The 16,219-nt window shown below is 42.1% G+C and overlaps 1 protein-coding gene across 10 annotated transcripts in view; it reads left to right on the plus strand.

Annotated features, from left to right (window-relative positions):
* Positions 1–5,239: 5,239 nt before the first annotated feature.
* The window catches only part of LOC120046732 (ribosome-binding protein 1-like), a 63,776-nt gene continuing 52,796 nt past the window's right edge, over positions 5,240–16,219 (plus strand). For 6 of the 10 annotated variants that reach the window (XM_038992197.1, XM_038992200.1, XM_038992193.1 and 3 more), the window contains exon 1: positions 5,241–5,436. The gene's annotated coding sequence lies outside the window, so the exon portion shown is untranslated. Of the gene's footprint in view, positions 5,437–16,219 lie in introns of all 10 variants that reach the window. The other 4 variants (XM_038992201.1, XM_038992199.1, XR_005476847.1 and 1 more) reach the window with 3 other exon arrangements.

The following is a 16,219-nucleotide window of genomic DNA, read 5'->3' on the forward strand; positions in this document are numbered from 1 at the left end:
GCATGCAAAATGGACAACTTTGAGCACCTTAATCTCCTGAATGTTTTGGGATTCAGGTCCAAAAAGTCACTTTCCGACCACTTCTTCCATGGGCAAACATGTATGGAAAGTTGTTTAAATCAAAATGGATGCTGTCAAATAGTTATTGAATTAAAATGGATTGACACATATACTATAGCTATTATATATTTTTATTTGTTTTACCTAGCAAAGACCCTTATAGATGACCTGGAGCCAGTGGGTTTGGCGACAAATATGAAGCGGGGGCCAGCCAACGAGAGCATACAGGTCGCATACAGGCAGTATATGGAGCTTTGGTGATAAAACGGATGGCACTGTGATAGACTGCATCCAATTTGCTGAGTCGAGTGTTGGAGGCTATTTTGTAAATGACATCGCCGAAGTCAAGGATTGGTAGGATAGTCAGTTTTACGAGGGTATGTTTGGCAGCATGAGTGAAGGATGCTTTGCTGCGAAATAGGAAGCCGATTCTAGATTTAATTTTGGATTGGAGATGCTTAATGTGAGTCTGGAAGGAGAGTTTATCCACATATTCTAAGTCAGAACCGTCCAGAGTAGTCATGCTAGACGGGCAGGCAGGTGCGGGCAGCGATCGGTTGAAGAGCATGCATTTAGTTTTACTTGCATTCAAGAGCAGTTGGAGGCCACGGAAGGAGAGTTGTATGGCATTGAAGCTCGTCTGGAGGTTTGTTAACACAGTGTCCAAAGGGCCAGAAGTATACAGAATGGTGTCGTCTGCGTAGAGGTGGATCAGAGAATCACCAGCAGCAAGAGCGACATCATTGATGTACAGAGAAAAGAGTTGGCCTGAGAATTTAACCCTGTGGCACCCCCATAGAGACTGCCAGAGGTCCGGACAACAGGCCCTTCGATTTGACACACTGAACTCTGTCTGAGAAGTAGTTGGTGAACCAGGCGAGGCAGTCATTTGAGAAACCAAGGCTATAGAGTCTGCCGATAAGAATGTGGGGATTGACAGAGTCGAAAGCCTTGGCCAGGTTGATGAATACAGCTGCACAGTATTGTCTTTTATCAATGGCGGTTATGATATCGTTTAGGACCTTGAGTGTGGCTGAGGTGCACCCATAACTTGCTCGGAAACCAGATTGCATAGCAACATACTGTGGTAGGCTGTATTGTAAATGCTGTATCGGGTTGGTGTTGGGCCCAACATGCATCAAAATGTTTAACATCATTATACAGTATGTTCACTAATCATGGATCAAATTAATAAATCCTAAGCAGTACTTTTAGCATTTCCTTTCATTAATTCAGCGTTTCCTTTTTTTAGGTTATGTATGCAGTTATAGTTTTTACTGTGTCACTGGTAAACAAATATTTTTGTGTGCACAAGAACAATTAATTTGTCAACATTGGAGGATTGACCGGATTCCGTTCTTCGTTTTATGACTTTGTGTATATAGCAACAATGTATCCCAGCACCCCCCCCCCCCCTTCATCTTCCGAAACAATAAGTGGTAAGCCTACCTGTTTGACAGACACAATTATCCTATCCATAGATGTTGGTATAGCCAAATACTCCAACACTGTCGCATGCACTGATTAAATACATCCGTGTCTGGGAAGGGCTTGGTGTGTTTGACTAAAACCAGGGCTCGAATTGAGTGAGGGTATCATATACCCTTTGTTAAAGAAAAGGGCAAAAATGATATCTATTGTTTGATTTACATTTTGAAATAAATACATAAAATGTATCCAGATTATATCAAGCGTTCTATAACAATGCTTAACTCTGTGATGCCTTATGGTAAAAACAATCTCTAAAATGCCCGCAAAGACATGACTCCGATCCATATGGGGATGTATTGATTAATCTCTATGACAATCTGAAGCTAAACTGCAGCCTATAATATTCGAGGGGATACAAAAAAATAATATTTGGTGTTCTGTCCCTATTAATTGAGCTTTTCTCTTTTTGAAATGAGAATATGTTTGTTTACACCCAGGCAGCTTTTAGGGAAGAACTTCTATTGGTTATACATTTTATTGTCTTGATTTTTGCCTTGTCTAGGGCGGCAGAACGTCCAGGACCGGCCCTGTATGTAAGCTTCAACAGCATTGTAATAGATGGAGTTGAATATGGCTACAGCATTACCAAAATATGACCTTTCTCTCATAGGAGCTGATATGTCATAGACGCCTGAGAGAAGCAGTCTTTTGTGTTCAGTAGAAAGGACGGAAAGGAGAAAGAGAAGGTGAGGTGTTGAGTACAGGCAAGGCTGACAAGGTTATTATACCCTGATGAAGACAACTTGTCTGTCGAAACGTTGGTTATTAGGTTAATAAATTATTGCATCTGAGCTCCTAGAGTGTGCGGCTCTATTTTATTTTTCAAGTGTTCTACTCCGCTAGTCAGCACCTCGCCTAAACAGGTGTGCGTTTCTTTCGCTAACAGATAAGGCTGACAAGGTAACACACACACACTAACAGCAGCAGCAGACGTCCGAAAAACAGAGACGTCACTGCGGTGCTGACAGTGTTTCTAACAGTGTTATCCTGGTGCCTGCAGCTAGCTGTGTGAGAAAATTACATTTTGGCACACGTCAGGAAGTGTGTGTGTGTAGCCTACATTGTTATCCTGGTGCCTGCAGCTAGCAGTGTGAGAAAATTACATTTTGGCACACGTCAGGAAGTGTGTGTGTGTAGCCTACAGCGACCAATGACATTTCAGCACATCCAACAGGTGCAGTTGTGATGGCCCTGGAGTGGATGGTTTGGAACAGCACTGTCAGTGGTGAAGGTAGAGGATACTGTATTCCCTAAAGGGAAATGTAAGAGCTCTGTTGAATGCACAGGTTGCTGCCATCACTTCACAGCACAGAGATCTATTTCCATCTATTTTCTTTGTGTGATAGGTGTGGTTGTGACGGCATTAGAAGGTGATGGCTGAACAGAGGCTGTAGTGCTGAAGTGACATATTTGACAGCATAGAGATCTATTTCCATCTATTATCTTTGTGTGACGTATGTGACGTATGTGGAAGGTTCTCTGACCTAAAGTTTGGATCAAGTTGTCACATTGAACTTTCTTTAACGAAAAGATCATTAGAAAACAAATTACAGACTCCTCTTTGAATACCGGTATGTGTACTTTTTACAGAACTCCTGGCTGTTCCTGTACCCAATCCACCTTGTCATGTTGCTGTTACGACTGCAGCTGTAGACCCTTGACCTAACCTGACTTCACAGGGCGTGCTACCTTCTCCCGGATAGAGCCCCACCACCCTAACCGTTATCTACTCGGTACAGGCAGAAGAGGACAGGCCACCCCCTCTGAGCCTGGTTCCTCTCTAGGTTTCTTCCTAGGTTCCTGCCTTCTAAGGAGATTTTCCTAGACAATGTGCTTCTGCCTCTGCATTGCTTGCTGTTTGGGGTTTTAGGCTGGATTTCTGTATAGCACTTTGTGAGAACTGCTAATGTAAAAAGGGCTTTTTAAAATAGATTTGATTGATTGATGGTCACTTCTTGTGTAACTCTGGATGACTGTCTGCGTGATCTCGGTTTTTCTTCACATGGTTGCCTGGGAAAAGGGATGGCAACCATCATGGTCAATTCACCCTGAAAACAAAGTTATTCTATTCAGTTCTATTCTATTGTACTCACCACAAACTCCAAAATGACCTAATCTGATTAGATATAGGCTACTCAAAAGACAGAGGACTGTTTCATATTCCTATTCTCTATGGAATTCAATATCTGACTTGGAATTCTCTATTCTACCCTATGTTGCAGAGCAAAGCACTGCAATGTTACACCTCTGGACATCCAGAAACCAGTGGAGGCTGCTTAGGGGAAGACGGCTCATCATACGGGCCGAAACAGAGCAAATGGATTGGCATTTGATACCATACCACTTATTCTGCTCCAGCCATTACCAAGAGCCCATCCTTCTCAATGAAGGTGCCACCAACCTCCTGTGCCAGAAACAGATGTGCATAGCTACCTTGAATATTCTCGAATGAAATCGTTTCCACAAAGGGGGCATGGAAATAATATGTGATGCTCACATCCTTGCCAGTGTGCCTAGTCTCCACATCTGTTGTAGTTTTAAGAACGAGCTTTCACCGTTCAAGCCAAGTAATTCCAACGAGTATTTAAACAACAACTCCCAGAAACACTTCACATTGTGAGCTACAGACATCGTTGGTTCCGTTGATTGAGTAGATTTAGCCAATTAGGAATCTTGTGGATTAATGATGGGATTCATGTTTAGTAGTGGCGGTGTGGCCGTGTTTAGCACAAATTGATTGCATTAGTTTTGGGACCGGGTTGCCTCCGGGATGTGAGCCAGGTGCCCTATTCAAAGTCCACGGCGAAATCGGCTCAAAACAAAAGTGACGTAATTAAGCACGAGAAGTACACCGTGTGGCTCAGTTGGTAGAGCATGGCGCTTGCAACGCCAGGGTTGTGGGTTCAATTCCCACGGGGGGACCAGGGTTCAATTCCCACGGGGGGACCAGGATGAATATGTATGAACTTTCCAATTTGTAAGTCGCTCTGGATAAGAGCGTCTGCTAAATGACTTAAATGTAAATGTAAGTAATGAAGGATTTTGATGAAAATGCTTTATCTGCCTTCCCAATGAAAAACATATTTTATGGAAAATATATGTTGTTTGTTTGTGGACGCTGCACCATGCTGCCTTGATGACAACATGACTGAACTGCGCAGATTACTGTTCGATTTGAGAAAGGCGCTCCTCCCTCACCGCTTTTGCCCGGCACGTCACGGGCCATGGACCGGTGCCCTGCTGTTCAGCATAATCGCACCAGCCCAATATCTAACAGGGACATGGGCACAAAATCAGAGTCGGTGTTTAAGCAAATGCCGTCAAACATCGGGCGAAAGCGGGGAGGAGCACCATTCTCTAATCTGTGCGCGGCTCAGTCATTTTGTCAACATAAAATAAATGTTTGAATTTAAAAAAACAAATCTTTGGGAAAGCAGATAAAGCGTTTTTTAAATAAAAATCAATCACTTTTCCATGGGAAAACACAGAATCCTACCAATTTACACACGTACTTAATTAAGTCACTTTTGTTTTGAGCCGATTTCGCCGTGGGCTTTGAACCGGGCGCCTGGCTCACGCCGGGAACAGCCCGGTTTAAAATCGAAAGCAATTAATTTTCAGTCGTTACAAAACACCTCTACACGGGCGCCCGGGCGATATTAATCGAACCCCCTCACTGGCCCTATGCGAGCCAGCTCAAAGTGCCACGACTCCATTTAAAGGAAGAGGATTCCCAGACGGACTGCCTGAAAGAGATAATTTTGGGAAATAGCTGCATATTTGACTTCAGATTGAAAGAAATTCAACGACAAAATCCGTGCTTCTTCAACCGCCTCCAGAAGCGGTCTACAGTAGCTACATCAGCAGGTATATATAAATAATAAGGTATGAATTCTGAAGAGCTCTAGAATACTATTCTGAAAAATCAGAACCTTATTCCATATTTCATATGGATGGAAGTCAGACTAACTAACTAGCTGTTTGGCTAATGATGCCTGTAACTATTTAGCATGTGATTCTTACTAGGCAGCAGCTGACAACTTCGCAATTTTATAATAATAAACTAGCAATGAAACTAAGTTAACTGGCTAAAAAGTCAGCTAGCTAACGTGTTGTAGCCTACTAGCCTAGCTAACGTTAGCTAGCCAGCTCCTAGCTGATCATTCTCAACTCGAGATGTGATGTAGCGACATAGCAGATTAACTCTGTGTAACGGTAGTTACATAGATTTGGGGAGTTGCGAATTCTCAGCTGGCTATCTCGACTTTCTTGCTAATGCGTTAGCTTTGCTAGTTACGACAGTTTCCCACAAGATGCCAGTTAGTCATGACACAACTTAATTTCCATTTCCATTACCATGATAAAATATTTAGAAATTACATGACAGCGTTTTTATGACAAACATGCTGAATACAGGACCTGACTGACCACCGCATTTGGGGCTCCAGGGCACCTACCGAAACTTTTTTTTGGGGGGGCAGTAGGAATTTGTTTTAGCAGCCCCCCCCCCAAAAGAAAACGAACTTCCTGCATTTCAACACTTTGCCATGGGACAGAGATAAAATGTGCTAATCTCATGCTATTTTTCACATTTTGCCATGCTGATGAGAGAACATTTAGCAGTATTAAAGCAAATTTCTTGCTGGCGCTTATGGCGTGTTCATATGCTATCTGGGAGGTCGGGGGCCCCTGGCGGAATAGAGCATCATGTATCATAAGGATAAAAATATATATGTATGTATAAAAACACAAGCATTTCGCTACACCCGCAATAACATCTGCTAAACACGTGTTTTTGACCAATAAAATTTGATTTGATTTGGATGGGAGTCAGAGAGTAGGGGCTGGGGGGTAGTTACTGCTCTGGCCAGGGAGTAAAATATCCCTTTGGAATGTCCAGACAAACTTGGACGGAGCGTTGGGGTGTTGGCATTATGCCAAGCACTTGTTATAATAACACATATCATGCTTGGCACTATAATGCCAAGCACACACACATCTCCCCCATCTGCACAGCGTGAGATAATTGAAGTGTACGTAGCCTACTCTTTTGGTGATCCAGAAAAATAAGCGAACACTTATGTGACTTTTATGAAAATCTGGGAATATTTGGCCAAGGAAACATTTCTGGTTGGTGTCAGGGAATGTAAACTGTTAGGGAGACTTTTAAAACAGGATTGAATAAAGTAGCAGTAAATATGTTGAATGAGCTATTGACAAAATTACCTTATGTCTTGAAGTCTAATATGGTTATTTACTTACTTTTGTAGCTCTTTGTTAGATGCACGCTTTTTGTAAGTACCGGTAGTTAACTCTCCACTCCTAGTTTAGCTGGAATGTAGCCCGAAAGGATTTTACAAATGTATTTGGTTGACAATATGAAATTGGCCAACGCCTCTTCTTGCACTGCGCAGATTTTTTTTTTTTTTTTTAATTTCACCTTTATTTAACCAGGTAGGCTAGTTGAGAACAAGTTCTCATTTACAACTGCAACTGGCCAAGATAAAGCAAAGCAGTGCGACACAAACAACAACACAGAGTTACACATGGAATAAACAAGCGTACAGTTAATAACACAATATAAAAAAAGAAAGTCTATATACAGTGTGTGCAAATGGCGTGAGGAGGTAAGGCAATAAATAGGACATAGTAGCAAGTAATTACAATTTAGCAAAATTAACACTGAAGTGATGGATATGCAGATGATGTGCAAGTAGAAATACTGGTGTGCAAAATAGCAGAAAAGTAAATGAAAACAATATGGGGAAGAGGGAAGGTAGATTGGGTGGGCTATTTACAGATTGGCTATGTACAGCTGCAGCGTATCTGTTAGCTGCTCGGATAGCTGATGTTTAAAGTTAGTGAGGGAGATATAAGTCTCCAGCTTCAGCGATTTTTGCAATTCGGCCCAGCCATTGGCAGCAGTGAACTGGAAGGAAAGGCGGCCAAGAGAACTGTAAGGAAAGGCGGCCAAAGGAGGTGTTGGCTTTGGGGATGACCAGTGAGATATACCTGCTGGAGCGTGTGCTACGGGTGGGTGTTGTTATCGTGACCAGTGAGCTGAGATAAGGCGCAGCTTTACCTAGCAAAGACTTATAGATGACCTGGAGCCAGTGGGTCTGGCGACAAATATGTAGCGAGGGCCAGCCGACGAGAGCATACAGGTCACAGTGGTGGGTGGTATATGGGGCTTTGGTGACAAAACGGATGGCACTGTGATAGACTGCATCCAGTTTGCTGAGTAGAGTATTGGAGGCTATTTTGTAAATGACATCGCCGAAGTCGAGGATCGGTAGGATAGACAGTTTCACGAGGGTATGTTTAGTGGTGTGAGTGAAGTAGGCTTTGTTGCGGAATAGGAAGCAGATTCTTGATTTAATTTTTATTGGAGATGTTTAATATGAGTCTGGAAGGAGAGTTTACAGTCTAGCCAGACACCTAGGTATTTGTAATTGTCCACATATTCTAAGTCAGAACCGTCCAGAGCAGTGATGCTAGTCGGGCGGGTGGGTGCAGGCAGCGATCGGTTGAAAAGCATGCATTTAGTTTTACTAGAGCTTAACTTCTCTGCGCTACAGATCCATTTTACGGGATCACTTTTCTAAACAACCGCTAGAATTGCAGGGCGCCAAATGCAAAAATATTACAAAAAATATTTATAATCATGCAATCACAAGTGAAATATACCAAAACACAGCTTAGCTTGTTGTTAATCCACCTATCGTGTCAGATTTTGAAAATATATTTTACAGCGAAAGAAATCCAAGCTTTTGTGAGTGTAGCTCTCAATGCTATAACAGCTAGCCCCTAATTAGCATGGTCACGAAAGTCAGAAAAGCAATAAAATTAATCGCTTACCTTTGATAATCTTCGGATGTTTACACTCACGAGACTCCCAGTTACACAACAAATGTTCTTTTTGTTCGATAAATATTACTTCTATCACAAAAAAACGCTATTTGGGTTGCGCATTATGTTGAGAGAACCAAAGCCATGTTCCGTTCGACAAATTCCAAAAAGTATCCGTAATGGTCGTAGAAACATGTCAAATGTTTTTTATAATCAATCCTCAGGTTGTTTTTAACAAACAATCGATAATATTTCAACCGGACCATAACCTATTCTTTAAGAGACAAAAGGAAAATGGAGAGCTCCTCTCGCGCGCGCAGGAACTATTCAGAGGACACCTGACTACTTATGAAACATCTCGCTCACTTTTCTAAATAAAAGCCTGAAACTATGTCTAAAGCCTGGTCACAGCCTGAGGAAGCCATTGGAAAAGGAATCTGGTTGATACCCCTTTAAATGGAAGAAAGACGGGCCAGGAAACACAGTAAAATTATATGCATATTCTACGATCTGGGCCTTTGAAAAAGCTAGCCTTTGCTTTCCTGACTGACTGTGTGTATTGGTTCCTGACTTCCCTGAACAGTTGCATATCGCGGGGACTATTCGATGCTATTGCAGACTGCCACAGGATGTTTTTGTGCTGGTGGAGGGCAGTCAGGTCTGGAGTGAACCAAGGGCTATATCTGTTCTTAGTTAAAAAATAAATTAACGGGGCATGCTTATTAAAGATGGTGAGGAAAGTACTTTTTAAGGAGTAACCAGGCATCCTCTACTGACAGGATGAGGTCAATATTCTTCCAGGATACCCGGGCCAGGTCGATTAGAAAGGCCTGCTTGCAGAAGTGTTTTTGGGAGCGTTTGACAGTGATGAGGGGTGGTCGTTTGACCGCGGACCCATCGCTGAGATCCTGATTGAAAACAGCAGAGGTGTATTTGGAGGGCATGTTTACGGATTTTGGGTTGTACCTGGTGGGTTCCGTGATAATTTGTGTGAGATTGAGGGCATCTAGCTTAGATTGTAGGACTGCCGGGGTGTTAAGCATATCCCAGTTTAGGTCACCTAACAGAACGAACTCTGAAGATAGATGGGGGGCAATCAATTCACATATGGTGTCCAGGGCACAGCTGGGAGCTGAGGGGGGTCTAAAACAGTGAGAGATTTATTTCTGGGGAGGATCATTTTTAAAATTAGAAGCTCAAACTGTTTGGGCATAGACCTGGAAAGTATGACAGAACTTTGCAAGCTATCTCTGCAGTAGATTGCAACTCATCCCACTTTGACAGTTCTATCTTGATGGAACATTTTGTAGTTGGGGATGGAAACCTCAGAATTTTTGGTGGCCTTCCTAAGCCAGGATTCAGACACGGTAAGGACATCAGGGTTGGCGGAGTGTGCTAAAGCAGTGAGTAAAACAAACTTAGGGAGGAGGCTTCTGATGTTAACATGCATGAAACCAAGGCTTTTTTGGTCACAGAAGTCAACAAATGAGAGTGTCTGGGGACACGCAGGGCCTGGGTTAACCTCCACATCACCCGAGGAGGACTAGGATGAGGGTACGGCTAAAGGTTATCAAAACTGGTCGTGTAGTGCGTTGGGGACAGAGAATAAAAGGAGCAAATTTCTGGGCATGGTAGAATAGATTCAGGCCATAATGTACAGACGGGTATGGTGGGGTGCGGGTACAGTGGAGGTGAACCCAGGCATTTTGTGACGATAAGAGAGGTTGCATCTCTGGACATCCTAGTTATGCTGGGTGAGGTCACCGCATGTGTGGGAGGTGGGACAAAGGAGGTATCTGAGGCATGTTGAGTGGGTCTCGGGGCTCCGGAGTAAACTAAAACAATGATAACTATCCTAAACAACAATATACAAGGCATATTAATATTTGAGATAGGCATAAAGCAATCACAGGTGTTAATTGGAAGACATAGCTAAGGCAACAACGGGTAAGACAACAACAGCTAATCAGCTAAGACTACAACCGGTAAAATGGTGATGAATGGGCATAGAGGGGTCAGTTAACTACACACAGGGCCTGAGTTCGAGGCTGGGGCCGACCAGATAAACAAAAAAATAAACAAGATGGAGTACCGTGATTATCAGATCTCAACATTGATTGGAGAAGTGTATAACATCACCAGCACCACATCTTTATCTTGTCATACAGTGGGGAGAAGAAGTATTTGATACACTGCCGATTTTGCAGGTTTTCCTACTTACGAAGCATGTAGAGGTCTGTAATTTATATCATAGGTACACTTCAACTGTGAGAGACGGAATCTAAAACAATAATCCAGAAAATCACATTGTATGATTTTAAAGTAATTAATTTGCATTTTATTGCATGACATAAGTATTTGATACATCAGAAAAGCAGAACTTAATATTTGGTACAGAAACCTTTGTTTGCAATTACAGAGATCATACGTTTCCTGTAGTTCTTGACCAGGTTTGCACACACTGCAGCAGGGATTTTGGCCCACTCCTCCATACAGACCTTCTCCAGATCCTTCAGGTTTCGGGGCTGTCGCTGGGCAATACGGACTTTCAGCTCCCTCCAAAGATTTTCTATTGGGTTCAGGTCTGGAGACTGGCTAGGCCACTCCAGGACCTTGAGATGCTTCTTACGGAGCCACTCCTTAGTTGCCCTGGCTGTGTGTTTCGGGTCTTTGTCATGCTGGAAGACCCAGCCACGACCCATCTTCAATGCTCTTACTGAGGGAAGGAGGTTGTTGGCCAAGATCTCGCGATACATGGCCCCATCCATCCTCCCCTCAATACGGTGCAGTCGTCCTGTCCCCTTTGCAGAAAAGCATCCCCAAAGAATGATGTTTCCACCTCAATGCTTCACGGTTGGGATGGTGTTCTTGGGGTTATACTCATCCTTCTTCTTCCTCCAAACACGGCAAGTGGAGTTTAGACCAAAAAGCTCTATTTTTGTCTCATCAGACCACATGACCTTCTCCCATTCCTCCTCTGGATCATCCAGATGGTCATTGGCAAACTTCAGACGGGCCTGGACATGCGCTGGCTTGAGCAGGGGGACCTTGCGTGCGCTGCAGGATTTTAATCCATGACGGCGTAGTGTGTTACTAATGGTTTTCTTTGAGACTGTGGTCCCAGCTCTCTCCAGGTCATTGACCAGGTCCTGCCGTGTAGTTCTGGGCTGATCCCTCACCTTCCTCATGATCAATGATGCCCCACGAGGTGAGATCTTGCATGGAGCCCCAGACCGAGGGTGATTGACCGTCATCTTGAACTTCTTCCATTTTCTAATAATTGCACCAACAGTTGTTGCCTTCTCACCAAGCTGCTTGCCTATTGTCCTGTAGCCCATCCCAGCCTTGTGCAGGTCTACAATTTTATCCCTGATGTCCTTACACAGCTCTCTGGTCTTGGCCATTGTGGAGAGGTTGGAGTCTGTTTGATTGTGTGGACAGGTGTCTTTTATACAGGTAACGAGTTCAAACAGCTGCAGTTAATACAGGTAATGAGTGGAGAACAGGAGGGCTTGTTAAAGAAAAACAGGTCTGTGAGCGCCGGAATTCTTACTGGTTGGTAGGTGATCAAATACTTATGTCATGCAATGTCTTGTTCTCCCCACTAAGTGCAAAGTGACTGCAAAAGAGACAGGTTGGACTGTCAATTCTCATCAAATGCATAGGAACCCTGACTGAAATATTGGACAAATCAACCTTTTTTTGTAAATGAGTGGTGTTTTAATTTGTTGATAAAATGCAGGACATGAAAGTTTTATGTGTGGGATGTGTGACAAAGTGCCAAAATGTGGTACTGTCCCATACAATCCGGGACATGTGGCAACCCTAATAGGCTAGATTCTATTGACTGTAATGGAGAGCTTTTGATGGAGTATACTAATAGAGAGAGTGGGAAGGATGGAAAGTGATGTTGCATAATAGGCTATATGATTTTCCTAAACAATTTGCATTTCTCTCTGCATGAAAGGGACATTTCTTCAGAGGTACAGTAGGTGGCATATGGCTAACTCTGTGCTGCCTTTTCTTTCTACACATATCTGTTTTTTAAGCATGGTGTGCAGGTTAGAGGCAGGCACACTCTGTTTGATCTGTCTAGCTTGACCTTACTTCCTAACCAGATGGAGAGGCTGAGCTCTTGGCATGACTCACAGCTTATATTTCCTCCTCCCTTTGCATAATTTGCCAAATGGTTAATTCCACCAAGCCATAATTTGGCCTATAAAAACACTGAGCAGGTAGGCTATGCTGCACTTGGGTGGCAGAAAGAGCTTTCAATTCAAGCATACTTCTTTCTTTTGATTTGCCAAAATGGGTTTAGTTTAGGGTTTCAATCACTTTTTGACAGCACCCCTTTTGATTTGAACGAAACCTTCCATAATTATTTGTTTATTAGGATCCCAATTAGCTTTTGCAGAAGTAGCAGCTAGGCTATTCTAGCTGGGGTCCACAAAAAACGCAAAACATGACAAGTAACAAAACACTGATAGACAGGGACAGTCACACAAATTTTAAATTCAACGATATGCAAAAATTATAATACAAACAATACAACAAAATTATTGTGTGTCCCCTCACAGTCCCCACAGTTCTGTGAGATGTTGCTTAATCTGATTTTAAAGGTAATTTTGCTGTTTGCTTGAGTAATTGGAGATGTTAGTTCCATGCGAGCAATGCTCTGTATAATACTTTGTGTTGCCGTGAATTCGTTTTGGATCTGGGGATTGTGAAGAAACTCCTGGTGGCATGTCTTGTGGGGTATGAATGGGTGTGTGAGTTGTGAAGAAACTCCTGGTGGCATGTCTTGTGGGGTATGAATGGGTGTGTGAGTTGTGAAGAAACTCCTGGTGGCATGTCTTGTGGGGTATGAATGGGTGTGTGAGTTGAATGTTATTTGATTATGCAAACAATCTGGAATGTATTACAGTAACATTTCTCATAACTAGAAGAGAAGCAGTAAGTCTCTCAATTGTCAACCAGGAAAGACTGGTATGCATGCTGTTGATGTTAGTTCTGTGTGTGTAGTTAAGGGCAAGGCGTGCTGCTCTGTGTTGAGCCAGCTGCAGCTTTGCTAGGTCTTTCTTTGCTGCACTTGACCACATGTGACTCGTTTCAGGAAACTAGGCGTATGTCGACTTCACTACTGTACTTCACAGGAGCAGCATTTGAACGTAAACATTTTTATTTTTTATCAAATTCGTTTTTTGCAGAAATGCCTTCTGGAACGTGAATTTTCATGTGCCTTAATAACAAACTTGTATTCCATCCATAAATACGATTTAAAATTGTTAACCTGTTAGGCGGGCTGTCCCGATATCGGTACAACATCCAACTCAATTGTAGGGCGCGAAATTCAAAATCTATTTTTTAAAAATATTTAACTTTCACATATTAACAAGTCCAATACAGCATTTGAAAGATAAACATCTTGTCAATCCAGCCAACATGTCCGATTTTTTAAATGTTTTACAGAGAAAACACCACATATATTTATGTTAGCTCACCACCAAATAAAAAAGTGGACAGACACGTATGATTATGATTATGATGTATGAATTATGATTCAAGTAGCATGCACAAGCCAGCCTAAATAACCTAGACCCAACCTAAAGAACCTAGAAAAAACTACCTCAGATGACAGTCCTATAACATGTTACACAATAAATCTATGTTTTGTTCATAAAATGTGCATATTTTAGCTATAAATCAGTTTTACATTACTGCTCCCATCATTGCTACAGCATAGCTACAGTCTGAAATCACACGGGAGTAGCCAGAGAAAATACAGACACCAACGTCAACTACTAATTACACCTCATAAAACATTTCAGAAAAACATATGGTGGATAGCTAATGAAAGACAGATATCGTGTGAATAGAGCCAATATTTCCGATTTTTGAAGTGTTTTACAGCGAAAACACAATATATCGTTATATTAGCTAACAACATTAGCTAGCATACGGCAGCATTGATTCTAGTCAAGCGCTAGCATAGCACAGTTCGACAGATATATGAAAAAGCATCCCAAATTGGGTCCTTATCTTTGTTGATATTCCATCAGAATGTTGTAACGGGGTCCATTGTCCAGTACAGTCTTTAGTTGGGTTCCAGAACCAACTATTTCCCTCTTGGTTTAGCAAGCACAATGGCCGTGCGGCGCTAACCTCTCCTTCTTCAAAAAATTCTTCCAAAGCATCACGTCTAAAGTCCAGAATAAATTGCAATAATATAATTAAAGTATATTGAAAAAACATACTTTAGGATGATTTTGTGACATGTATCAAATAATATCGTAGCCAGAGATCATATTCACCTTTATCGAGCGTCTTCCAGGAGCCGAGTCCAGATTCTGCCTCCCGCCCGGATTTTTTTTTTAACTGCGCAGGTCTCACAAGAAGATGTACTATTCAGTCCCTGGAAGAGATATTCGACTCCTTTCAACTCTCACTTCCGCATTACACCCAGATGAAGGCGTATGACGTGTTTCTACGGTCCTAAGTGTCATGACCTTTTATAGACAAGGTCTTAAAGAGAGACATCGCATTTTGGAAATCTCAATTCTGGATAGGAAATGGGCTGTAAAAATAGTTCTGTTCAACTTAGAGAAATAATTCAAACGTTTTTAGAAACTATAGACTGTTTTCTATCCAATAATAGTAAATATATGCATATTGGAATATCAAAAATTTCTTAAGAGGCCGTTTGAAAATGTGCGCATATTTTCCAGTTTTTTCAATATTCACCCTGCAGCCTGAAGAGGTTAAATTACGAGCCTAGTTGGTTTAGCCATGGAAAAACGCAGGAACCTTCCCACTAGCCATGATTGGCTGAGATAATGCATGGGCTGGACATGCCGGGAAATTAGTTTAGATAGAAGCGTGCTACATGGCAGACCAGTCTTTAACGTGAGCTGTTCAGTATGTGTTGACAGTCCTTTCTACCGTGCTGTTTTTGAAAGATATAACGCTAACCATCGAGAACTACAAAAGTTTTGCTACTTTTCTCAACAACATTGATGCCCAGAATTTAGCAGACGCTATCGACAGATCAGTAGGAAAGAGTGATGGGCTACTTTCTGCACACGCCACGGTCAGTGTGAACCGGTGTGACTTGACACAAAGCTGGCCAAACAAGCTGTAGCTACAAACAAGAGTTAAATGGTTCCAGTCTGCCGTGAAGCATTCATCCATGTATACGGGTAGGAGTCTAGCTACATTTTCCAGATATACTTTATAATTTTGTCAGGAAGTCATTTTTATTTCAAGTTAAAGTATACTGTTAGTTAGCAAATGTTAGCTTGCTGGCTCGCTAGCTAACCTTACGTGTATGATCTGTGTAGTAATATTATTTGAATCAGAAATCCATTTGCATCCAGTTAACATTAAACCTAGTTTGTTAGCTTTAGCAGATTCATACTACAGCTATGACAATGTTTTTATTGGTAGTAGTATGAGTTGGGATATGCCGGTTCATTGTTTAGCTAGCTAACTACATGTCTAATCGAAAGACTCCACTTCGGCCAGATTATTACAAAACCTATCAAATTGGGTGTGTCTGGGGGTGATTAAGGCCATCGATTGTATTTCATGAACATGTGTACGTACATGTCTAGACAATAGTGACCCATCTGCTTAGCTAGATGTGGGTGGAGGCTGGTTATAGCATTTCCTTCACACGATCCATACATTTAGACAAGTGTGTTGGGTAATCTAACAACGATAAAATATTTTTATTTGAACACTTTCCGTTTTTGATATTGCTGGTATGCAAGTACTGTCCCTGTACCGTTTACACCTTCTGTATCCTGTGCATGTGACAAAT

Source organism: Salvelinus namaycush, chromosome 4, assembly GCF_016432855.1.
Source record: "Salvelinus namaycush isolate Seneca chromosome 4, SaNama_1.0, whole genome shotgun sequence".
Classification (NCBI taxonomy): Eukaryota; Metazoa; Chordata; class Actinopteri; order Salmoniformes; family Salmonidae; genus Salvelinus; species Salvelinus namaycush.